The 27626-nt window shown below is 40.5% G+C and overlaps 1 protein-coding gene across 2 annotated transcripts in view; it reads right to left on the bottom strand.

Annotated features, from left to right (window-relative positions):
* Positions 1-1453: 1453 nt before the first annotated feature.
* Positions 1454-27626, bottom strand: part of LOC136885985 (F-box and leucine-rich repeat protein 13) — a 152839-nt gene continuing 126666 nt past the window's right edge. For both annotated transcript variants that reach the window (XR_011019022.1, XR_011019023.1), the window contains one exon: positions 1454-2110. The gene's annotated coding sequence lies outside the window, so the exon portion shown is untranslated. The remainder of the gene's footprint in view (positions 2111-27626) is intronic.

Here is a 27626-nt window from a genome sequence, read left to right as displayed (position 1 = left end):
TTCTCGACCATCTCAACTCTATTCACGCAAATATTCAGTTCACCATGGAAATCGAAGTAAACGGAAAACTAACGTTCCTGGATGTCCTAGTAAAACGAACATCAATGGGACCCTGAGTCACGCGGTATACTGGAAACTCACACATACATACAGGTACCTGAACGCCTCTCCTATTCATCACCCATCACAAAAGCAGGGCTGTTCTAACATCACTGGTTAACAGGGCCATAGCGATATCAGACGCACAACACCTCGAAGAAGAGAAAAAACACCTCACGAGAATCCTCAGGGAAAACGGCTACTCGCTCAATAACATCCGACGAGTCTTTGGGAAATCAGAAGGGAACAAAGAAAAGGCCGCCGTAGGAGGCACCTGAAGTATACCACATTGAATGTAGCTGCGGAGTGTGTTATGTTGGTGAAACAAAACGTCTGATCTCCTCCCTCCTAAAAGAACATATCCGTCACACCAAGAACCAAAACACAGATGTTTCAGCGGTAGCCAAGCATTCCTACGAAACAAGGCACGGAATATCATTTGACAAGACCAAGATCCTAGCAGCTATCCCTTGGAATCTGGAAAGAAATATCCGCGAGGCTATCGAATTAAAGAAATTTCCGAACAATATGAATTTAGAAGAAGGATACAAAATCAGCCATTTTTGGATGGCTATCATTAATAGTTTAAGACACACAGACCACAACATTAGCACGCTGGCAGAACTTCCAATTACATAACAGCGCGGACATACCCCACTACCTGGCTGCCTCACATACATTCCAGAATTCTCACGAAACAGCCAGGGAGCTTACGTCAGCCAGAAAGGCTAGTATATAACAGACCAAGGTCAGGAACCACCCTTGTAGTGTGATTGCTGCCTGGGAGACTGATTACCTCGGATCGAGTAGGGGTATTTCAGTCACCTTGAAAAAGAATACTGCAGTGTATACGAAACGTCGGCCAACTGTACGTAATGTACAGATAACAACAACACGGTTCAACCCGGAAAATAAACTAAATAATTCTACACACCGCGGAAGCTTCACCCCTAAGAAATGAAATCTGAATTGAATCGATAGAATGGTTGATCGATATGAAGTTTCTAAACCTTTATTACCTTAGCATGAGTTCTCTGAAATATCACTTCCACAATCACGTTCACAATCGTCACTGCTATCTGCAGTAGGCTACTATTAATTCTCAGACATAGCACTTCCACAATCACTTTCAGAATCGTCACTGCTATCTACAGTACTATTACTTACAATCTCGTCCATGGCTATTTCCATGGCACCGTCGTGCCTCCAGTATTCCTCTTCCAGTTTCTATGCCTTTCTGCAATACCACTCCAAATTGCGGCAGATACTGAATGGAATGCCCCGATGGTCTCCCGTAACATTGCGTCGTTTGAGTTCGCGTTTTATTTTTGCCCATGCCAATTCAATGGCGTTCAGATCGCAGTTGTATGGGGGAAGACGAAGGACGATGTGACCTCTTTCATCAGCCATGACATCAACAGCATAAATTTCAGTAGGAGGCCTGTTTTCCTCACTCATGTTCAATCCTAACCTATATTTTGGCTTTGCCGTGTAAACCAAAGGGAATGACGTAAACAACATTACACTGACACACACTGATATCATTGTAAGAAGATTAATTAACACACGCTTAAGAATAGATTCTGAATATCAAGTTAACTCTATCACACGAAAATTATATACACAAATATTAATACCCCCAAGGCATTAGTAACACAAATTAACTATACAAAGCTAGCTGATTCTTGCTACATAATTAAATCAACCAATCTTAAAAGTTACATGCACGACATTACTATTTACTATTTACTATTTACTATTTATTCAGGCAACTAGTCATGCATCATATGTGAGATTAAATAAAATCCTTGTCCGCTCCGGTCCATGATTCAGCAATGCACCATTCAGACATCGGGTCGGCCCATTGATGCGGTGCTCACTCCATTATGACGGAAATATGACCGCCATTAGAGCTCTCCTCCATGGTCCTCCTCTTGAAGTTCATTGTTCCGACGCAGTTTGGTTTACGGCACAACTGGTAAACTCGTGTCCCGCACGCTTCCGACATACACTGTGTATAAAACATACAATCAATTATTATACAAGTTACAGAAACATAAAATATTTTTCTCAAATTCCATTCACATAACATTTCGATTTGTAGCCTTTTCTTCACCGGATTCTATTATTCAATAATAATTACAAGTTCCAGCTTGACTCGCAACTTCATATTTTTAAAGATTGACGCTGCTTGAATTACAAGTATTTCGGCACTTTACACTGCTATAATAATGAGTCTGTGACAATTTATTATTATTATTAATTCCTTTATGGGAAAATCCATGGGGATTAAGTACAAATCCATATGGACAAATGAAGAAGGGATTGATTCTCTAAGTCAGGACTCAGATACCATTATTACGTGCATAATATTTCTGGTAAATATATTGGAGAAATCAGTGAAATGAGGCACTATGCTTTGTGTGTTGACATGACTAACAAACAAGGAACCTGGCAGCTTAGATTCAAGGTCTGCCAGGCAACTAGCGGTACTAACTACGGGAGAGGTGAGAGTTGGGTCTAGTTGTGCTCTTCCCGGAGGTTGCAGGCTGAGATTAGAGGCATTTGTTTCCCTATACCTTTGCGTTGTTAACTTCACGTTTACTAACCTAGCTTAAACTTAGATGATAAACAAGTAAAATTTAGAAGTTACTACCATAACCTATCTTAATTACTAATGACAGTGCTATTCTATACCTAAGCTATCTACTTAAAATATAACAGCATTCCTGACAACATAGCAATCATCTCTAAAACTGTGCCATTTCTTAATAAGCTTAAGAAATGCATGTTAGGCACTATAAATGTGTAAAAGTCAAAAAGTTGTTCCTCCTGTATTGTTACTCTTATAATAATCCATTTAATATATATCCATTAGGTAAATTGTGATACTTGAAGTATATGTAAAACCACTATAATTACTCTTTCACGTTTAGACCTTATGCGTTAATCCGCCATTGTTGATTATCTATGTATTGTTCCTCTTGACAGAGCTCTTGCTCTCTGGAACCCTATTTATCAATAAATCAATAAATCAATCTTTGGCTAGTGGTCAGCAAATTTTTTTAAGTCTTCTTTTTTGTAATATAAAACTTCCTATCATGGTGTTTAACTATAATAGCCCCATCCCTAGTCCACGTCTGCCTGTATCAAATTTGGATATGGCGTTCTGAAAAAGCTGCGAGAGGGCCTGTGTGAGGCCTTCATGGATCGTTTTGTTCGTTCCTTTCAGTCTTTTCTTATTAATGAATACTTCAGTCCTTTTCCTGTATGATACAAACTTCACTATGATGGGTCTCGGCTGTCCTGGTTTCCCCTTTCCCCACCCTCTGTGACCTATCTATATCCTGCAGACTCAGGTCAACTCCTATACCTCTAACCAAGTTAATTATTGTGTCGTCTGTGTTTTCTCGTTCGGACTCGGGCATCCCGAACACTCGAAGATAATGCCACCTCGAGTACTTTTCCGGCTCGTCCGTCTTTTCGTGCAGGTGGGTCTCGAACTTCTTGATATGAGAGTCTCTCTCAGCTAACGCTCCCTTTAGTTCTTCAATCACTTTTGTGTTGAAGTCCATAGTTTCTTTCAGTTTCCCCACGACTCCATTAGTTACCTGTTCCAGAATTATGTTGGCTAGACTGCTCAGTGCTTCGTGAACGACCTGCATTATCAGGGATTCCATGGGAACTTGCCTATCTTTTGGCGGCATATTCTTTATCCCGGCTGCTTAGAACACTTCACTAACACCTGTGTCAATGCGCCACAGTTTAAGAAGTCACTTCGCACACGTTTTACTTTTCACACTTCGATAATACACCTGCTTAGTTCACTTCTACCACGAGCCTTACCTTCGCGTGACTCTCCGCCATCTTTGTACCCCCTACACAGTATCCCACTGATAACAGTCTCTGCTTCCATGCTACCGTAATCAGATCCCAAACATCTCCAACTATGTTAGTACCAATTCCCGCTTGCCTTACGTTGTTGGTACGCACATGGAAAATTACCACCTTTCCCTTATCCTCCTCCCACCCTTCTATTTTCCGTAACATTTGCCTTAACCTGATTCCTGGATAACACTGTACCCTGGTTCTCTTTCCTCCGGATACTTTCCCCAAGTGCCTGACAACTGAGTCACACATGACGAGAACCTCATCCGCACATACTGTAGTTACCTCCATCTGCGGCATATCACCCTTTCATACAGACTGAATATTTAGATCCCTCCACTCCTGATCTTCCTTTATTTCCCTGACGCCTGCAGAACTCACTTCCTACTCCTTTTTCTCCGTCTCGCTACCCCGTTCCACCTCCATCTTCCTATCCTGTGCTCTACGTTTCCCTTTCCTAATAGTTCCTTTCCTCTTACCCCCGCCCCACCTCTGTAACACTTCCCTGATCTCCATCTTCCCTCTGCTGATCTACCTGCAATGACTCATACCAATTCTTTACCGATACCTTTCCTGGGCCTACTTCCTGAGGAAAATCTTAAACCCTCGTTTTCCTTGACTATAAGATAAGCGCACTTGTCTTCCACGACATGTCCCCCTTCATCCGTTCCTTCAACCTGTCAGCTGCGCTTAGCTTTCTTACGTCATCGGTTGCTCCTCCACCTTGTTTGGATCCTGTTGAAAGTTGATGCATGGTTATTACTGTCGTCTGCATGCTGATGTGGTGGTCCTGGGTTCTCCTGTCTGGTATAGTCACAGTTGATGAAATTATCGGTACAGCAACATCTTGGACGATGCGCACTATTGCAACTGATACAGTTTCATCATCACTAAAATTGATCATCCTCTCACCATTGAAAGTTTTGTTAAGAAAACTCCACGGCTAAATAGTTCGTAAAATATCAATTAACGTCACAATACAGAAATCTACAAAAATTCATACCATACAGAACTAACAGGTAATAAATATCCTAAAACTAAACATTCACTTAGGTACCTGGTTAACACCGCGTAGCGCAGCTGGCTTGATATGCAATTTGAGCATCGGAGTGCCAAAATAACAGACCAGGCCTCCAAATTAACAATAAATTAAACGTTGAATTAATTAGTTTAGCGTAAAATGCTTTCTATTATCGTTCACGACCTGGCTCCGGCGACATTCAGTCGACCTAGAAGGATATTATTATAGTACAAATTTAAAATATCTGTAGCACTTTGAAGCTAAAATTCTAAAAGCGCCGCCATCTAAACCGCCTCTTACAAGGACTATTTGTTAATATGTGTTGTTATCTTTTGTTGCAGATATAGTGCGAACTGTGTGCCACACTCTACGACTCACTGGAGGAACACGTGGACATAAGGGAGGTGCAGCTGAGGGAGGCCACCAGAATGGTGCAAGAATTGAGGAGAGGTCTTAAAGAGAGGGAGAATAACCTGAGGATGTGGGAAGAAATACTGAACAATAGAGAAACGGTGATAGAAAAACTGGAGGAGGCGTTGGAAAATAAAATAAAAGAGGTTGAGAAAGCATGTAAGAGCAGAAATGAGAAGGTGCTGGAGACATATTGTGAGATCAGAGAGAAGATTCTTGAGCAGCGAGAGTTGGCGTGAAAGAAGAGAGAGGTCCTTTCTCGGCAAAGAGAGGTGGAGTGGCGTGACAGGGAGGAAGGTCTGCTGTGGCGGGAACTCCTCTCCCTGTACGATACGTTGTCCTTGAGCAAACTCTAAATTGGGCAGCTGAAGAGGGATACATCAATGTGGTGAATTTCCTCCTTGCGAGAAATCCCTGTTTGGAATGGAAGCGCACCGCATTGGACCATGCTGCAGATAGGGGGCAGCTGAATGTCGTGAAGGCTCTGGTAGAAGAGGAGAAAAATCAGGGTCGAGAGGACTGTCTCTCATTTGGAAGGTGCGACATTGACGTGAATATCGGCACCCACAGTCAAGGACTGGCTGCGCTGCTCTTGTCAGCCAAAGAGGGCCACGTGGAGGTGGTGAGGTACCTGTTGGAGGAGGGAGGTATGAGTGGGGAGGTGCTGAGTATCGATGTTTCACCAGCTGCTTAATGGGGTAACCTCGATATAGTGAGGTACCTGTTGGAGGAGGGAGGAATGAGTGGGGAGGTTCTTGGCTGTGCTTTGCTACCTGCTGTTCGATGGGGACTCCTCGATATAGTGAATAACCTCGCCAAACTACACCACGTTCGTCTTCATGTTAGGGCTAGAAATGGTGACACTCCACTACACCTAGCTGGTCGGTGGGGTCACACTGAGGTAGTGAAGCACCTCACCATTGTAGACAAACTAGTCTAAATGTTATGAATAATGATGGGCACACTCCACTACATCTGGCTATAAGTGTAGGACACCTGGATGTTGTCAAGCTCCTCACCACTGTAGATCACACTTGCCTTAATGTTAAGACTTATGCTGGCAACACTCCACTACATCTGGCTATAATTAACGGTGAACTTGAAGTAGTGAAGTACATAACCACTCAAGACCGCACTAGCCTCATCGTTAAAACAAGCGATGGTGAAACTCCACTCCATGTGGCTGCTTGGAAGGGTCAGCTTGAAGTGGTAAAGCACCTCACTAACCTAGACCACACTAGTCTTAATGTTCAGGATATCGGTGGATACACACCACTATACTGGGCTGCACGTTATGGTCACATTGAAGTAGTGAAGCACCTAACCAGTCTACACCGTACTCATCTCAATACTAAGACTTGTGATGGTTTCACTCCTCTACACGTGGCTGCACAGCGTGGTACTTGGAGGTTGTGAAGCACCTCTCCACAATAGACCCCACTAGTCTTAATATTAGGACTCGGGATGGTCTCTCTCCACTTCACCTGCCTATATCGGAGGGTCATGTTGAGGTACTGAAGCACCTCACTACACTAGACCCCACTAGTTTCAACGTTAAGACTAGTGCTGGATTCACTCCACATCACATTGCCGCATGGAAGGGTCATCGTGATGTGGTGCAGTACCTCACCACACTAGATCACTCCAGTCTTAATATTAAGACCGAAGATGGTTTCACTCCACTACACCTGGCTGTAACGAAGGGTCACCTTGAGGTAGTGAAGTACCTCACCACAATATGTCCCACTATTCTCGGTCTTCAGACAAGTTATGGTTGCACTCCACTACACCTGGCTATTAGGGACGGTCATCTTGATGTTGTGAAGCACCTCGCCACACTAGACCCGACTATTCTCCATGTTAAGAGTAGGGATGGTTTCACTCCACTACACCTGGCTGTAGGCAAGGGTCACCTTAAGGTAGTGAAGCACCTCACCACACTAGACCCGTCTAGTGTCAATATTAAGGCTAGTGATAGTTTCACTCCACTACATCTGGCTATAACCGAGGGTCACATTGAGGTGGCGAAGCACCTCTCCATACTAGACCCCTCTAGTCTCAATATGACGACTAGCTGCGGTGCCACGCCACTTCACTTCGCGGCACAGCTCGGTCATCTAGATTTAGTGAAGCACTTCACCACACTAGATCCCACCATTCTTAAAGTTCAGACTAATGATGGCGACACTCCACTACACCTGGCTAGAAAGATGGGTCACATCGTGGTAGTGAAGTACCTCACCACAGTATACCCCACTACTCTCAATCTGAAGTCTAGTTATGGTTTCACTCCATTACACCTGGCTGCAGGGCATGGATATCTTGAGATAGTGGAGCACCTCGTCACACTTGACTCATCTATTCTCAATGTTATATCTAGAGATGGTAGGAGTCCTCTGTACCTTGCTAAAGTCTATGGTCAGCACGAGGTGGTACACTTCCTAGAGCAGTGCGTACTGAACAAGTAAGTTGCTTGGAACACACGAAAACAGAGATCAAGTATGGCTCCCTCTATCTGCTGCACAGTCGCTACCTACTCCCCAAAGGTTGGGTGGGTCCCTTCCTCCTCTCTCTGAAGGGTCAGTGCTACAACACTGAGGGATCTCGCCGTTGAATGACGCCGATAACAAGAACTCTCTTTTGCGTCGTGACCTGGAAGTGCATGGTCATCTGTGCTAAATTTTGTACCTATGTAAATATATTATTGTAAGGTAATAAAACTGTTCAATGTGATTTTGTGTTGTCCCAGCCCCATGTTCCTTGCAGGGGCGGCTTTTCAGGTAATTCATTTACCATAATGAATTACTTAAATTTATTTTTCTTATGACATTTGTTGGTTTTACGGAAAGAAAATGTTTTATTGTACGGCCTTTGGAGCACCAAGAGCTCGCATCACCTAATGAGAACCAGGGGAACTCACGAAAGCGCCGGCTGTCGGCCACAGTACGGCGCGTGAGAGTGTGAGACTGAGTGAAGACGAGAGATTCCACAGCTGCCTCTACCTCCCAAGTGCTCCCTCCTAGCGCTTGGCCTTGACGGTTGCCATGACAACCGTGACGTCACCCGCGTACTTTCCACATAGCGGAATGTGCAAGTGAAGTTGTCGGAAGATCGGAATGTTTCGTCTTCCATGCGTCATCCTGTGTGAAGTACGAGTACTTACGCATAGTGCTTCATTCGTAGTGTTGTGCTGTTTTATTTCAATATGTATCCTATTTATGACTAGTGTGCATTTTATTATAAACACCATTTTCACGTTGGAGAAACGAAGATCAGAATGAAGTTCTACGTTTTGATCGCCCTACTGAATCACTGCAAATTTGTGCTACAAAAGAAGTGAAACGTTCCGGTAAATCTTACAATCTTTGTTTCAAACGATCCTGGTTTAAGGAATTTCCATGGTTGTGCTCCTCTCCAGCTCTACAGAAGTTGTTTTGTTGGGCCTGCTTGCCTTTTATCAATAAAAATAACGCTTGGAATAAAGAAGAATTTTCAGCCCTTTTGAACATAACACGTTCTTTACATAAGCACTCAGACTCTGCAGAACATAAAATACGGCAGCTAGATTTCAAGACATTGGAAACAAACCAAATACGATCTCTGATGTCCTGAAGGAAAATGCCAGAGTGTATATTGTAATTGTACAGTTCAGTGAAAATGTACATTTAAATAGGCTTTTGCTTCAGTTGGTAATTGATGGAGTGCTCTATTTAAGTAAGCAAGAACTAGCTTTTCGAGGGTCATGACGAAACATTAAATGCAATAAATCGTGGTCACGTGCTGGACCCTCCGCCAGTCACAGGTACCAGGTACGAGTACAAAACAACCAAAAACCACACGTAGTTCCTAAATCTTGTCCTCTTCTGTGGTGTAGTGGTTAGTGTGATTAGCTGCCACCTCGGAGGCCCGGGTTCTATTCCCGGCTCTGTCACGCAATTTGAAAAATGGTACGAGGGCTGGAACGGGGTCCGCTCAGCCTCGGGAGATCAACTGAGTAGAGGTGGGCTCAATTCCCACCTCAGCCATCCTGGAAGTGGTTTTCCGTGTTTTCCCACTTCTCCTCCAGGCAAATGCCGGGATGGTACCTAACTTAAGGCCACGGCCACTTCCTTCACATCTTCCCATCCCCCACCAAGGCCCCTGTTCAGTATAGCAGGTGAGGCCGCCCGGGCGAGGTACTGGTCATTCTCCCCAGTTGTATCCCCCGACCCAATGGCTCACGCTCCAGGACACTTCCCTTGAGGCGGTAGAGGTGGGATCCCTCGCTGAGTCCGAGGGAAAAACCAACCTTGGAGGGTAAGCAGATTAAGAAAGAAAGAAAAACAGAAGTTCCTAAATCTGTCGCTCGAAACTGACGGGTAATAGCTCTTCACCATACTTTACAGCCACGAGCCGCCACAGGTTCCTTGGGATGAAAATAAGAGCTCACTACCTCCTTTGTTCTTGAGGAGTGCGAACCTCACGACGCTTTTTCATGCGTTGAGATTTTAGTACAGTAACTGGCGTCCGTAGTGATTTAGTATAGCATAGTATCATCCAAGTAAAGTGGCTGAAGCCTCTCTGGAATATGGATGTTGTCACTACAAGCTGAAGACAGTGTGGAGAGTCAGCACCATCCAGGTAAGTTTCCTTCAGATCAGACACAGTCTAAGAATCTTGAAATCCGTAATTAGGTTTTCCTTTAAACAGAAACTCAAGTAATTCTCTCTTCTTGTAGTAATTTGCATGTTTTGCTACCTCACCTCTACATTCAGACTTGCAATTGGTAGTAGCAGAATTCCTTTATTACAAAACTATGAATTTATTTCGTAAGCTGTTAGAAGCTAAGGGTTAGGGAAAACTACTTTGTCGGGTTTGTTTAAGTCAGATCCTGCACTGACCTTTACAGTGGGTATTTGAACCTATTTTTATATAGGGGTGAAAATGCAGTGGGAAGATTCATCACTGGCTGTGTTGGCAGTGAATGTGGCAGACAGAGATACACTTGCTCCAGTGCAATAAACGTGCTTCTCCCAGAGTATGAAATCACCCTTCAAATTAGAAACCATGTTTTGAAGTGGATCACTTAATACTTGCGGCGGACCGGTCTGTACGTTCTAAATATGGCTAAACATGCGCTGATATTCTTTGGAATTTCCTATTTGATATTGTCAAGGCCGACTACAATATATCAGACCATAATATCGAAACCAAAATGGTGGACGTCATGGCGCAGCAGGTGCCGACTGATGAAGGTTAGGTAGCACGTAATAACTTCATTTCAACGATAAACCGCCGTATATCAATAATAATAATAATAATAATAATAATAATAATAATAATAATAATAATAATAATAATAATAATAATATGTTTTTACATCCCAATAACTACTGTTCACGTCAGAATTTTGTCCCACAGGAGTTCATTTACGTGCGTATAACTACCGATACGAGACTGACATATTTGAACACCTTCATTTCAAGATTAATGTTAAAACGTACTTACTTAGAAGAAAATTATTGAAATGATATACATCAAAGAACAAGTACATAAGAGACTACTGAAGATAAATACACACATACATCTAGTTATATAAAATAAATTCCTTTAGCATCAGGTACATTATGAGTAACACAACAATGACATCCAGAAACATGCAAGTAAATAAATACCACACGCAATAGGTTTCTTTCTGATGAACAACTTTGCCTAAATAAATAGTAAGAAGACTATTAACGGAGAACAGGTAGAAGATAGAAAGTAATCTTATGAAAATAGCAGTTTACCTGGTAAGTTTACATGCTGTTGAGCTTAAGACCCTTGCGGATCTTCTGCTTCGCTTCTAAGTCCTCAGTATTTCTCCTTTTAATCTGTTGAATGTGAATTTTTTAGCAATGCCCTTGGAGACATGTTTGTCATGCAGAAGTTCTGAGTAGTTTTTGACACAAATATTGGCCAGGACTTTGATGCACTTCTTCGAAATTTTCATTAATGGCATGCGACACTTGCAGACATAGTCAGCATTACTTAAGGTATTTTCAGCAATTTGGAAACCTAGTTTCACTACAGCACCTCTCTGTTTGTTTAATTTCAAAAGTGTGGTTGATATTCAACACTGATAAGGGTTTGGAAAAGGCAATACACTTCAAAAGTAAGGGATAGAAGGAAAGCTGAAGGATGCTTCAATCCGCTTTTGTTAGCTGAGTGAAGTATGAATAAAGTTTATTATCGCAATCAACATTTCAATTAATGCATGTTGTCAACGAGAAGAAACAAAGACTTGGAAGGATCAGCTGGATTAGGGACACAAGTTTTTAGGATCCCGCCGCTTAATAGCTCAAACATTATCCTATTTGTTCGATGATTATCAGAAACTAAGCACACTACATCAAAGTTAAGTTCATTCATGACTTTGAGAACATCTACTGTTAGTTTCAGTAGTGTCTCAGCATTCTTTTTTTTTTTTTTACTGGAAAGAGACTTATGACATCCTTGTACTTCAAATGTAAGGATGAGCACACAAAATCCTGCATAGTGGTGGTTGCCTCAGACTCAGACCCATTTTGAGCAATCCCTATAATCTTTCCTGCTTTATAAGTCAGATTGGCATTAACATAAATTTCATCCGTCATGACTGTTACAACTTCATCCTCATCATTCAAAAGTTTAGACTTCTCCATTAAGAAACATTTTTGAGAAGATCCATTACCACAGCCTTTTGGACCTATTCTACTTAATAATTGACGAAGAAATACATGATGAGGTAGAGTCAGAAGGTTAGGCTCCTGGACATGAGTAAGAAATTGTGGCAGCCCATATAAGAAGCTCTGACGAATGCTGTACATGACTTACTACAGACAATTCCAACTGTTCTAGAACAAATTTAATTTTTCTACGTCTTACTATATTCAGATCACTGTCAAGAACCAAGGCCTCCTTTAAAAAAATCACTAGGACAGAAATTCTATCAGATGTGGAAACATGTTCATCACTGTAATTTGAAAGATGACTCGCCAAATTGTCCAGCTTACTCCACCTATTACACTTCAGGTCACTGTTCCCTTCACACTGCAATATCCACTTAAACTTCTCAGTAGGCACACACAGATTCTTATAAAATACTTTTACGTCTAAGGAACTCGATACCGGTACTTTGAAACACAATTATATACTAACACGAGGCCGACGAGAAAGACAGGCCGCGGAGCGCACGTCATACACTGAATGTCACGTGACTTGGCCGGTCTTGCTGTAGAGAATGCATCCCCACGTTCACGCGAGAGACTATCATAGCGTGGTAAATAAAATACATTTCAGCGTATTTCAACCTACTAAAATACACTACTGAACTACAGATCAAATGAAACAGTGTCTCTAATCCTTGGTTGAACAAACACTCAAAATCTTACTCAGGTACAGATATGCACACTCAATAATGTTAATGGTTAATGTACAAGTATTTAATTCTATATTCGCAATAACATTTAGAGTGAAACGTAGGCCTACTCTAAGCTATTTACAAGCCTTACATTTGTTCCACCTCATACCTGGCTCCAGCATCATATCTAATACTTAAATTTTGTTACCTTCCTGGAAGTTGTCTTGGAACCACCCTATTCAATTACAAATTAAATTAAATAGAGTGTATCTTACTAGCCTTGGTTGACAAAATCTAAAAATCTTACTGCTGAAAAGATATGCACACTCAGATACGTAAAATGTTGCTAATGAATGTGGTTTATGTACAATTAAGCCTATATTTACAATAACATTCATGCAAGGAATATCTTATTGCATCCAGGGTGAAAGGTAGGCCTATTGTTAGCTATTTACAAGTCTTACATTTGTTCCACTCCATACCTGGCTTCAGCATGATGTATAATACTTAAATTTTGCTACCTGCCTGGAAGTTATCTGGGCCTATTGTAAGCTATTTACATGTCTTAGATTTGTTCCACTCCATATCTAATAATTAAATTTTGTTATCTTCCTGGAAGTTGTCTTGGAACCACCCTATCCAATTACAAATTAAATGAAATGGAGTGTATCTTACTAGCCTTGGATGACAAAAACTGAAAACCTTACTGCAGTAAAGATATGCACACTCAGATAAATCAAATGTTGCTAATGAAACTGGCTAATGCACAATTAAGCCTATGTTTAAAATAACATTCATGTAAGGAATATCTTATTGAATCCAGGGTGAAAGGTAGGCCTATTGTAAGCTATTTACAAGTCTTACATTTGTTCCACTCCGTACCTGGCTTCAGCATCATATCTAATACTTAAATGTTCATTTTCATATATCTGTAATTAAATAGGATATGAATGCATTACCTCTAAATCGTCAGCACTGGTGTTGTAATTTATCCAACTCGTGTACTGCAGCCCAACATTGCTGAATGATGTGAACAACGTTGAGGTTATATACACATTTTTGTAAATTAATACTTACTTAAACTTCCGCACACAACACTATGAATGTAAGGAACTGTTGCACAACACCAACATATTCACATAAACACAAAATCTCCGTTATTTCCGTCCATAATCCACAATAAACTAGCAATAACACCGCAAGAACACATGTAATAACCGGCTTCACTCTACCATTGCTGGGACCGGACTTGTCACGTGACTTTAACGGGCCGCGGCCTGCCTCTCTCGTTGGCCTCGATACTAACAATACCATTATATACACTCCTAACAATGCATCATACTAATAAACCGTTATAGATTACTATTTCACCAAATATATACTTTATAATTCAATATTACTCGATCAAAATAACACTTTTAACAGAATGTAAACACAGCCATGAACCAACCACATGTCTTAAATATTCGCCCCCCGAAGTGCCATTTTCCTCCCAATCGATAGTAGTATTAAGGTCTGATATAAATTGTAGTCGGTCTTGATACTGTGCATCTTCTTTGTTTCATCTTCGTTTATCTCTTTCCTTGCTCTTTGTTCATTAATGATCATCTCCTTAGCATTGATTAAAAGCTACTCACAAAAAACTTTTCTGTATTTATGGATTACAACATTTCATTGCCCATATTGGTGACCCCGACGTGATTAACAGAACGAAGTAATATTTGTGAAGTGTTAAAATGAATAACACCGACAACGAAACTAATCCACCACTAACCTCAGCGTCGACTGAAGTAAAACTGGAACGTATTTCAGTGAAGGTCCTGCCGATTTGATAAAAAGATAAAGGTATGGTTCCTTCAAGTTGAAACACCATTTACTGCATCAGGTATAAAAAATTAAACACGAAATTTAATCATGTTTTTGCATCGTTAGAAGCGGATGTCGTAGAATTAATTTAAGACTTTTTGATATGATCTTTATCTACCACTCCGCTTACAAATCTTACAACTAACCTAATCCAGGAATTCGAAGAGTCAGAAAATGGAAAGTGACTAAAACAGTGAACAGGATTAGAACTAAGTGACAAGAAACCAACTCAACTCTTATGAGAGATGCGAACTTTAGCCGGTATGCAGGTTAAGGAAAATTTCTTAAAAAACATATATGCAGCGGCTTCCCGTTACAGCACGTTCCTTAGCTACCAGTATAGACGACCTTGACACCATAGCCATTATGGCTGAAAACATTGATGAATTTTCACCACCCGGGTCGAATATTTGTGCTCAAACTATGCATTCACTACCACCTAGTGTGATCAGTAGAATAAACGATACCGATAACGATCGTATTCAAAGACTGGAAGCACAATTAATTTATCTATCAATGAATTAAAAACAATGTTGCGTTCCTTGAGGAGTAGCTCATTTTCATCTAGGTTCTCACAAAGTAGATCACGAGACAGGTCGAGGGCAATATCATATCGAAACAGGGCGAAGAAACGTCAGATCCCATGCTCATACCAACCAACTTTCGCCCAACATTCTAATAAGCAACCAAACTAAAACGCTCCACACTAGTGGCGGCCGTGGCCGCCACTCTTTAATGACAGCAGCAGTGGATGCAAATACTAAGCTGACACCGGAGCGAACATATCTGTACTTTTCCCTTCGGATCGTGATCGCCGGAAGAAATCAGACCGTAAACTTTATGCAGAAGAGAGAATTTCTTGAGTTTCTGTTTAAAGGAAAACCTAATTACGGATTTCAAGATTCCTAGACTGTGTCAGATCTCAAGGAAACTTACCTGGATGGTGCTGACTCTCCACACTGTCTTCAGCTTGTAGTGACAACATCCATATTCCAGAGAGGCTTCAACCACTTTACTTAGATGATACTATGCTATACTGTCCTCTTCTCCGGGGTCGCTCAGTCGGCGGGGCGAGAGTCCCAAAGGGTGGACTGTTCGCAGGGCCAACTTGCTTTTACGGGACCGACCGACAGAACATTTATTTTTACAGGGCCATTGGTGGCTGGATAGGAGACATAATGTTGAATGAAAATCAGGACAAAATAACAACAATGTTTATTAAAATATAATGAAAATTCAGCCTGGACAAATGCAAAATAATAAAAAAAACATAATACAATATTTCCCCAAAATAACTCAATTCATTATATCTTGTGAACAAATAAAATGACTGTGAGTCCTTGCATGCTTCTCGGTTCCATTTGATTCCATTACTTCTTCAATGAAACTCCCTCCAACATTTTACTCTGCAACATTAAATTAATCATGTGATTAGCAATGCTATCTGCAACACAGGTTTAGAAAATTCTCAGGTAAATTACTTTAATACCTCTTTGAGAAACTTCACTACGGTATCGAAATTGCATTTACTTATTTTAAAAAAATGTTAAAGATTCACTTTACCACACTTGTGAAAAATCCTTTCTAAATCATTTTTTTTGCTAGTTGCTTTACGTCGCACCGACACAGATAGGTCTTATGGCGACGATGGGACGGGAAAGGGCTAGGAGTGGGAAGGAAGCGGCCGTGGCCTTAATTAAGGTACAGTCCCAGCATTTGCCTGGTGTGAAAATGGGAAACCACGGAAAACCATTTTCAGGGCTGCCGACAGTGGGGTTCGAACCTACTATCTCCCGAATACTGGATACTGACCGCACTTAAGCGACTGCAGCTATCGAGCTCGGTAAAAAATCATTTATCACCATCATGAAATTCTTTAACTTATTCTTAATAAATTCTGTACAAATCACTTTTGGAAAACTCCTTACAATGTTTGAGATCGTCGTTATAAATTTGAAAACTATTTACCACTTCGAGAAACTTCTTTACAATGTTTGAAAATTTTGAAAAATCCTTTGGTGAACTTCCCCTCTCTCGTAGACTTCGCTCGACTGTATTCCTTTAGAATTCTTAATAACATTTCCTAACTAACTAGTATTTTGTGGATGGATAGAGTATCACGCAACACTATGTGGAATCCACAACAACAATATCAATGCGTCATCAATCACATCAAATACACAAAAGATAAACATTCCTGGAATGATGTGGGTAATTGTCACGAAATAACAATTCTAACAACTGTTTATAAGTAGATTTATCACACAATAGAACTATAATATTTTATTATTATTATTCATTTTTATTGTAACCTTCTCTTCCTCTTGAATTCGGTTGAAGATCCTTACATTACCTGACCATAATGAGAACTCCTCATGACTGTAGTTATAAGATGAAATAGGATGACAAAATTTTTATCTCGATGAATAACCATCATCTTCATTAGAAATATGCGTTTAAGAGCGTCGAGAAAATCAAAAAACGATTAAGTCGTGCATTAATCATATCAGTTGTTGAGCGAAGAACAAGAACTATTATTAGTCCCTAAATCTTTTCATGCCATCATAAATCACTATCACCACCGTCACTCAATATAATCACTGTGATTCATTATAATCATTATGACTGATATGCACCCTAGTGGTCTCATATCGTCAATTCATCAAAATTTTCTATCACACTATCGCTCAATTTTTCTCAACAACTCGTTAAAGTTTCCCGACCTTCATTATTATTATTAAAATTATTTTTATTTCCTACGATGGCTCCTAGAACGTTCTCCCGATGAACTGTTCCTATTACTCGTCGATTACCTTCCCTTCTGGTATCAATCATCATACATGCCTAACAGCTTGTAAAGATTACGATTTAATCATAATTTACTCCTATTTTTAATCATATCCTCTTTGCCATGATTATTAACCTTATTTTATTTTATTATTATTATAATTCTCATTATTATTAGGTCTTAATCCCTTATAATTTATTTTGAAGATCGTAATTACTTATGACCTTGTCAACTCACTGGCAACAGGGATTACTCATCACCGAATTCGAAAAAAAAGAAACCATTATTCCAAGAAAATGCAAAGATAGGACAATATTGAAATCACAAATCAACGAAGGAATGAATACTCTACCATCACCATTAAGTACAACATTACTAAAGAAACTACATTCCTCCAAGCAAGAATACAATCTACTAGGCATCTACTAAAAGAGAAGAAATTTTACAACGGTACTTATAGTTCCGATGAGAATTCGTGGCGTCGGGATGCTGTTATGGGGGTCGGCGTCCTCTTCCTCAGCTATGGTGGTTTACAGGTGTACAAGGTCATCGTGTTGGCGTGCACACTGGAGTTTAATCCATCATGACTATGGCTACGTCCAGCATCGTCGTATTACTCCAGCAAAGTTCCGGAAAATTCCCCGCTTTTCCTCGTATTCGTTGCATCTTGGCTGCTAGGTTTCACGGAGATAGCTGAAACTGAAATTCTGCATGAACAATAGGATCCACACTAGTTGTAACTCACTAAATTATTCACAACACTTAACTGGTGCAACGATGTATTTCCAGGTCCAGGTTTACTACCAGCTTCGACTTCCAAACACATTCACCTAGTTACGATACGTCTTAAAGCTGACAAACAATATTACTGGTTACTACGATGCTTAAAGGCAAGATTACTTCTCGAATATTCCCTTAAGATCGTGCCTTTCCTTTATAATGTCCAATGGAACATTCCATGAGTTTCTATTATAAGACTCGGCTTCAATGAACACACGAACTGTCTGCGGTTCAGCAAGTTCCACACGGGAAAATGTGCGGCTGTAATAAACTCGCTGGATACTGCATTGAGCTAACGACAAGTTGCACTGGCACTCACATAAAGCAATGGTTGTGCCATACGAGAATAATACAGGTATTAACGTCATCTGCAAATACTCTTCCTTTCCGTAGAGAATGCACTGTTCATCTTCTCCGTAAGAATACGACTGTACGACGTTCTTCAAAACTGTTCTGTTCGTCGTTTCGTAAGGTACTCTTCTGTCCTGTTCGGTGTTTCACTAGGGACTCTTCCTCGACTTTGTTCTAGAAAAATCCTAAGATTTTCTAGCACCTCCTTCTATTTCCATTGGCTGTTGGCCATCATGCGCCGTGATTCGTCCTTCACAGCTGCGAGTGGATTTTTCGAGAATACTACTCCCCTCTCGTCTGCCGGTGTGTCAAGTGACGTAACTGCGTGCGCTGGCGGCCTTCAACAGCTGTTGACATAATTTCGGCTGGCTCCCATCGGCACGGCACGGTAACAGCTGATACACGCGCTCTCGTAAACCAATATTCCGTAATAAAATTTTTCCATCTTTTCCAAATTAACTGAGGCACCATTTAGACGGGTACAATACTAAATCACTACGGACGCCAGTTACTGTACTAAAATCCCAACGCATAAAAAAGCTAGGGGCTTTACGGCGCACCGACACAGATAGGTCTTGTGGCGACGATGGGATAGGATAGGACTAGGAGTTGGAAGGAAGTGGCCGTGGCCTTAATTAAGGTACAGCCCAGCATTTGCCTGGCGTGAAAATGGGAAACCACGGAAAACGATCTTCAGGGCTGCCGACAGTGGGATTCGAACCCCCTATCACCCGGATGCAAGCTCACAGCCGCGCGCGTGAAAAAGCGTCGTGTGGTTCACGCTCCTCAAGAACAAAGGAGGTAGTGAGCTTTTATTTTCATCACAAGGAACATGGGGCTGGGACAACACAAAATATCATTGAACAGTTTTATTACCTTACAATATTATATTTACATAGGTAAAAATGTTAGCACAGATGATCATGCACTTCCAGGTCACGACGCAAAAGAGAGTTCTGGTTACCGGTACCATTCAACGGCAAGATCCCTCACTGTTGAAGCACTGACCCTTCGGAGAGAAGAGGAAGGGCCCTACCCAACCTTTGGGGAGTAGGTAGCGACTGTACAGCAGATAGAGGGAGCCACACTTGATCACTGTTTTCGTGTGTTCCAAGACTTGTTCAGTAAGCACTGCTCTAGGAATTGTACCACTTCGTGCTGACCATACACTTCAGCAAGGTACAGAGGACTCCTACCATCTCTAGATATAACATTGAGAATAGTTGAGACCAGTGTGACGAGGTGCTACACTACCTCAAGATATCGGTGCACTGCAGCCATTCATGAGAAGTTGGTGGGCAATCTGATTGGCTGTAACAGAAGAATGTGTATTACACATGGTTGAATCTCTGCTCAGATTCTTTAGGAGTCTCCAGGCCTTTTGACTGCAGCCAGGTGTAATGGAGTGAAACCATAACTGACTGCAGATTGAGAGTAGTGGGGTATACTGTGGTGAGCTCTGCTCTGCTCTGCTCTGCTCTGCGTCATATCCAATTCTTCCATTAATTTTGACCAGCTCTCTCTCTTTGATGAGGCTATTAGAGAAGTTAGGAAACGTGCTGCTTTAATAGTTTCCTCACCCATTGGGTTCTGTTTGAATAGCTTGTATTAGTCCTGTAGTTGCGAGACTGCATCCAAATTAAGACCTTCGACGTTACTGGTGGGCAGTGGTTTAGTTGGACCGGAATGGGCCGGAACGCCGTTCCGGAAAACATTTTCCCGCTTTAGAATGACGTAACATTTTTACATTCAGTAAGAAAATCTTATAATCCATACATAGCGCTGAAACGTCATGGGTGTACTCTAGCGGACTAATACTGAACCTTACAGTTTTATATTCATAATTATCAGTGATTCAAAGGTACTATACAAAAATAATTGGCCCTCCACTTCTACTTTGGATATCTGCTATGGTGATGAGAGTGTTGGCAACCTTTGTGACTTTTTCCATATGTCAGACAAGAGGAGGTACATTAATGCTTTTAGAAAGTATGTCGAGACCAAGGAAATTCCAGTGGAGCTGATGCCTTTAATCAAGAATGTACAGGCTATTCCCATATTTTCAGCAGAAGCTGACAGAGCTTTCAGTACCATGAATGAGATCCACACCGAAAAGAGAAATAGGCTGCTGGTTGCAAGATCAAGCGGACTTATTTTCATAAGCAGCGTTTGACCTCCTGTGCATATATTTAACCCGCAACCATATGTCAAGTCATGGATACGAAAGGGGAGACATTCATCTGATGAAACAACTTGTCGGAAACATGAGGCCGCTGATTTTGATACCCAATACGAGTCCATCTGGAAATTGCTGAATTAATAAGGTGAGTTCCTGTAAATATTTTTTCCAACTAAATCACTGCTGGTGCGACATCCACGGGGAATTGATTTACGAGAACTTTCCTTAACAGCCTTAGTGACCTGTTCATGCTTCAGAATCTGGTTTGATATTTTGGACCATACCATCCAGTACATCAGAGAATTTTGACCAGTCTGCTTTTTTGAAGTTGTATCTGCGACGAAAGGGAACCTACTAAGGTTGGATTGCGGAGTGAAACTGACATAGGAGTGGTCTGTATTGAGATTTGGCGACTGAATTGCATATTCCCCTGCTGGATTGTTGTACTCTGTTATTAGTGACGGAGATCAAATCGGGATTATATCCTCTACGCCAACGGCCACTGTTAAAAGGTGGCAATTTACTATCATGAATAAGAGAGAGTTCCATAGCATCTGCCCAGTGTTGTAGTAGCTCGCCATTGTCATCACTGTGTTCATATCTCCATTCGGTACTGTGACAATTAAAATCTCCCACCACAAAATTCACTTTCTGGTTTCTAAAGTTTACTGCTTCTTTGAAGGAGAAATTGGAGTCTGGAGGCTTGTAGATCGAAGTAACTGTACAGTTCAACTGTTGCAATTTCGATCACATCCTCTATTGTAAACGTCGTTGACAGAATCAAGGTTTCAGGTTTTGTAAGTATGGTACTTCCATATTTGCTATGCGGCATTTCAGCAATAAGTCGCATGCCATGAATTCTGGGTTGCACCTGGTTAATATCTCTGATCCTTGGATGCACGCAATGTCAGCGTTTTGCTCTCTACAGACTCGGCTCAGCGACTCTTCTTTACAAGATGATATGCCTTCAGTGTTAAAGGACATGATGGTAAATTTGGGTCCCGAAAAGGATTTACTTGATATTTCCTTGCTGTCATGTTATAAACTAGGTGGTCACCTGAATGAAATATATTAACAAAAGATGCTTCTGGTGTGAGAGAATCAACCGTCTAGGAAATATCCTAGTCCGTTGCCCAGGGAACGGCCGGATGAATTTAATCAATATTCTTAACACATCCCGCGGGCAGGCTTCTCTCTTATTCCCAACAGAGCTATGAACATACCTATGTCGAAGAAGAATTATAACATGAGAAATGAATATAATCCACCAAATTGCTCGAAATAATGGATATTCCAGAAAATTTATCAATAGTATGACAAATAAAGTGAAAAATGAATCAAAAACAACTTTAGTTAAAGATAAAAAGGACAAAAAGAAATTTGCAGTTCTAACTTTTCAAAATAAGCACTCTTATTAACTGGCTAAAATTTTCAGGAAAAGGAATAGCGATAGATAGGACATTCTGGAAGAAGTTTGGCTATAAGGTACAGAGAACATGTTAATGTGGTTAAACATAAAAGATATTCGGCAATGGAAGAGCATTTGGTTGAAAAGGATCATAAATTTACAGACATTTCTAATGATGTGGAATTAATACATTTGGCCAAAAAAGGAAAAATTATTTAATATTTTAGAAAGTTTATAAATTTATCTTGCTCAAAACTTACTTTGAATCAAGTTTGAATGAAAGAAGTGCAGGTAAAACGCTGTTGTGTAAACTAACATTTAATCGTTTAAGGAAGGAAAGGAAAAAAGGTAAAACTTGAAGATCTTAAATGTGTTTAGGTATTCTCATTCAACATTATCTAAATATTAAAATTTTATGTATTGATAATTTTCCTAATATATCACTAATGTTTGTATGTTTACTGATATGGTGTCTTATGATATAATACCTCTTTAAACTTTGGACTAAACAAAAAAGTGCCATATTGTTTTTATTCTTTGATCGGGTTTCACTGATGAAGGGAATGTACCATGTTCCTGAAACATATTTGAATAAACAATTTTCAATTATGAAAGTGTATTGACAAGGTGGACCAAGCACATAATATTTAAAATAGTTGTTAATACCTTACTACTTTTTGCCATGTGCACATTGCCATTCTTGTACTACATTAATCCCAGTAATCATATCACATACTGTACTTGGAAGTTGCACTTCTTCAGTTATCTACAGTATCTACTCTCTTGAATAGTTAATATTCATGATTATGCTGAATATTACCATTTTTGAGGAAGAGAATTGTAAGCAAGGATATTAATTACACCCTGCGAGGGAAATGTTTGCTCATTACGAATAAAGTGGATGATATTGATATTATCAACCTTGTTGTATCTGCCTGCCCTGCAGCCACAGGTGAGCCTGCTTCATACATGGGTGTCCATGTTTGGATTATCGGCATGTCGTTACTTTTATCTCCATTCAGTAGATGGTTGGTGGTCCCCTCATCCTGTGTGAGAATTAGACACCGGTCCTTGACTGGAAAGCCAAGTATAAATGGTGATGGAATATGTTGGGCTTTCCATGCATCCCCTTGTACTCTGCCTTTCAGTTGTGCAACAGTTTCTTGGCAGGCCAGTGCACATCAGAGCTGCAGTGCCATGTTTTGATGAGAGTGCATCAGCGTATCATCATTTCAAGCACTTTTTTATATATCGTTCATATCATTAGAAAGCTTTAATATATGGTGTTCCGTGAATGGGTTAAACATAAATGTAAATATATTAGGATAAGTAGATCAAGAAACTGCATAAAGAACACATATGAACTAAATAAGAATGTAATACCACAGTGTGCAAATATCAAACTTTTTGGAACCTGCAGACGGAAGAGGCAAGGCGAAAAGAGATAAAAGTCATGGGATTTCTTAGCAGGAACTTAAAAAGCTTCAAATCAGGGGCCCTACGAGCAGCCTACCTCAGTATGGTAAGACCCATACTAACCTAGGATTTTCCTGCTTGGAGTCCCAGCACAGTCACAAATCTAAACAAACTTCAGAAAATACACAATCGGGCGGAAAGACTAAAAACTTACCGCTCCCATCTCTATTCGGCTAACCTCCCCACAATAGAAACCATTGTCAATTCGGGTAACCTCCCCACAATAGAAACCATTGTCAAAAGAACCGTCATGATCTTCCTCCGAAAATCCCTCGCCGGCTCCATTAATCTTGACCCGTTTCGCTGCCTTCCCCTGCCCGCAGAGGCGTTAATCTTGTCCCTCCATTTGCCTGCACCACCTCCAACCAATCCGGTTACTATAGCCGCTCCGCACGTCTCTGGAATGAGCCACCATCAAAAATAAAAGCCTTGCCTCTAACGCTATTGACAAACCATGTAAAAAGACGTAAATCGCTGTGTGTGCATGGACATGAGTGAAAGGGAGTGTAACTGTCGTCGAGTGAATGGATTACTGTACGAGTGTAAATATGTGAATAATGTAATTATTGTATATATTAGCTTAGTAGGCCTGTGAAACAACTAATGTACAGGGGGCTTGCCCTTTTTCACTAGACCATCCATATAATCTGTATGATTTGTGGTAAATAAATAAATAATAATAATAATACATGCTGATGATGATACTGAAGAATCAGCACTTGACACCCATCAGAGTGAGGAAAGACAAGTACATTCTCCCTGAAGGTATAATCTTCCTCACAAAAACAGTGAATCATATTCCAGTACCTGTGAAGAAGTAACTACGGAATGTGAAAGCTTGGATGTGATCTCGCCTTATTGTATTGAGAACTGCCATTTCTCTGAAAAGTGTGGAAGTCTTTTTCTTCCACTTCTTCTCCTCAACCGTTGGGTTGGTGGGTGACATGCATGTCTTCCAAGAGTCTTCTTTCTTTAGCCAATAGCTTCATATGGCAATGTGTGTATTTGCCTTTAAAGCTGTCTATAAATTGAGTTCTTGGTCTTCCTTTACTCCTCCATCCTTCCAGCTTCCCTTCAATAAGGGTAGTGCACCAATAACAATGACGAATCAAATGGCCATCAAAGCTGTTCTTTCTTTTGTTCAAGGATTCAACCAAGGTGCGTTTCTCACTTAGTCTTTTGAAAACAACCTCGTTTGTGACTTCATCAGTCCTAGGTTCCTTTAGTATTCGTCTCTAACAGCACATCTCAAATGTCCTGAGTTTCAAAACATCTGCTTTTCGCAGGGTCCATGTTTTAGAGCCATAGCTTACAATACTCCATATAAAACTTTTCATAATCTGCTTCCGCAACTCTAAGTTAATATTCTTGGATGTTACTAGAGACTTATTTTTGAGAAGGCTTCTTTCGCCTGTACAATTCAAGCATTTACTTCCCTCGTACATTTTCCATTAGATGTGATCAGGCTCCCCAGATATTTAAATCCCTTTACTTGGACTAATTTCTCTCCATCCATTAGCACATTAACAGTTTGGTTACCCTCCTTAGCGCATAACATCACCTTGGTTTTCTTTTTGTTTATTCTCATACCACACTTGCCTTGTAGTAATTCGTTTATGTGATTCAGTGCCTTTTCCATTCCTGTCTCATTCTCAGATATCAGGGTTATATATCATCTGCAAAACGTATGGTACTGAACAGTTTGCCATTGACTTGTATACCATACTGTTCATAGCTAAAAGTTCTTTAATGTCTTCGTCGATATAGATGTTAAATAAAAGTGGTGATAGTCCACATACCTGTCTTACTCCATTCCCATTTCTTACTTCCACTCTTTCCTTGCCAATGAATGCTGTCTGGTTCTTGTAAAGCTGATAGAGTATTTTTCTGTCCGTGTAGTTTATTTTCAGCTTTCTTAGTGTTTCAAACACTACATTCCAATTTACATTATCAAAGGCTTTCTCTAAATCAATGAAAACAATTACCACACGTCTATCAACTTCCAGGGATATTTCAAAAATTACTCTGAGACTTAGGATGGCTTCTCGTGTGCCTCCCTAGTTCCTAAATCCAAACTGTTCTTCTGAAATATTATCTTCTACTTTTCTCTCGATCCGATGGTAGATAACACGTGTTATGATTTTGGACGCATGGGAGAGGAGGCTCAACGTTCTATGATTCTCACACCTCTGTGCTCTGTTTTTTGGTACGGGAATAAGAATAGTTTGCCCCAAATCCGTTGGTATTTCTTCTGTTATATATATTTCATTTATTAGCTTGTATAGGTTGTTCTGTGCTTTATCTCCTAGGACCTGTGAAAGTTCGGCAGGTATCCCCCCCCCCAGAAGCCTTTCTATGTCTGCACTCTTTGAGGGCTTTATTGAATTCTTCTCTTATAATTGTTGTTCCTAATTCATCAACATCCACTTGGTCTTCAATTTCAAGGACATCTGCATCTAGAGTTCCTTCACAGAGTTCTTCTGTGTACTCTTTCCATCTTAACACTACTTCATCTTCTTCAGTTAGGGCTTCACCATTCTTGTTCCGGGTGATGTTCATCATGTTCTTCTTGTTCTAAACCGTTTCCGTAGCTTGGCGGATGCTCTCTCACAGTTACATTTCGCCATATGTTCGTCTATGTCTTTGCACTTTTTATGCCATTCTTCCCTTACTTTCTTTGCTTCTCTATTAATCTTGTTTCTAAGTCTTGCATATTCTTCATGGTTTCCTCTTACTTTGCACTTCCTACGTTCTTCCATTAAATCCATTACCTCCGCGGTGATCCAGTGTTTGTATACCACCATTTCCTGTCTGCTGAAACATGCCTCAGCAGTTTCAGTTAATTCGTTTTTCATTTTGTTCCGTCTTTCCTGTATATTTCTAGACATCATTTTAAGGTCAATTATTTCGTCAGTTTTTTCTTTGAACTCATTTAAAGCTTGCTTGTCACTTTTTACTTTGTTAATGTTCCATCTCTTATAGGGTTGTTTTATAACCTTTCTTCTTAGTTGTAGTTGACTCTTCATCAATACCAGATTGTGGTCTGAATTCTCATTTGCACCCGGATAGCTCTTACATTATTTGGCTTGGTTATGATAAGGGTCCTTTATCAATATGTAACCTATCGGATATATGTCACCATTACCTGGCATTGTCCAAGTGTATCTTCTTCCTTTTTGTTGTTCAAAGCAGGTATTGGCAATAATCAACATATGTCTTTTGCAGAACTCAATAAGCCTGTTCCCTCTTGCATTCATATTCCCAAGTCAATACTTTCCCACACAGTTGTCTACTTTACCTTCTCCTACAACAGCATTTCAGTCCCCCATGATGATTAGGTTATCATCTTTAACTTTCATCAATACTTCCTCCAGTTGTCATATATATCTTCCACTTCATCATCAGCATGGCCCGATGTAGGCATGTATGTCTGGATTAATACTGTATCCTTACGTTCTGCTTTGAGTGTGATCATGACAAGTCTTTCGCTAAACCCCAAATGCTTTGGACTTGATTCGCTAGTTTTTGTTTTAAGATAAAGGCAACTCCACCGCTTCCTTTTTCATCTCCCGAATAAATAATTCTATAGTTACCACTCTAGAAGTCTCCATTATTTGGCCATGTCACTTCGCTTAGTCCTAAGATGTCAATCTCAAGTATATTCATCTCCTTTTTGACATTGGAAAATTGGAACATTGGAAAATGTCAAAAAGGAGATGAATATACTTGAGATTGACATCTTAGGACTAAGCGAAGTGACATGGCCAAATAATGGAGACTTCTAGAGTGGTAACTATAGAATTATTTAACCTGGGAAGACTTCATCATGCATGCTTATTGTTAGGATATCCTGGGGATCTTTAATGCAGTGGTTTCCTCTTGCCTTCTGCATCCTATGCCGTTGGCCATCCAGTGACTCTTCCACCTTTAGAGGTAGTTTCCCATTCCAAAGACAAGAGGGTAACCTGCACCTCCGCCCGCTCATCCGTCCTCCAAGAA

The sequence above is a fragment of the Anabrus simplex genome, chromosome X (assembly GCF_040414725.1).
Source record: "Anabrus simplex isolate iqAnaSimp1 chromosome X, ASM4041472v1, whole genome shotgun sequence".
In the NCBI taxonomy this organism is placed as follows: Eukaryota; Metazoa; Arthropoda; class Insecta; order Orthoptera; family Tettigoniidae; genus Anabrus; species Anabrus simplex.
Note: the sequence above shows the minus strand (reverse complement) of the source record. Positions and strands in the feature narration are given on the sequence as shown.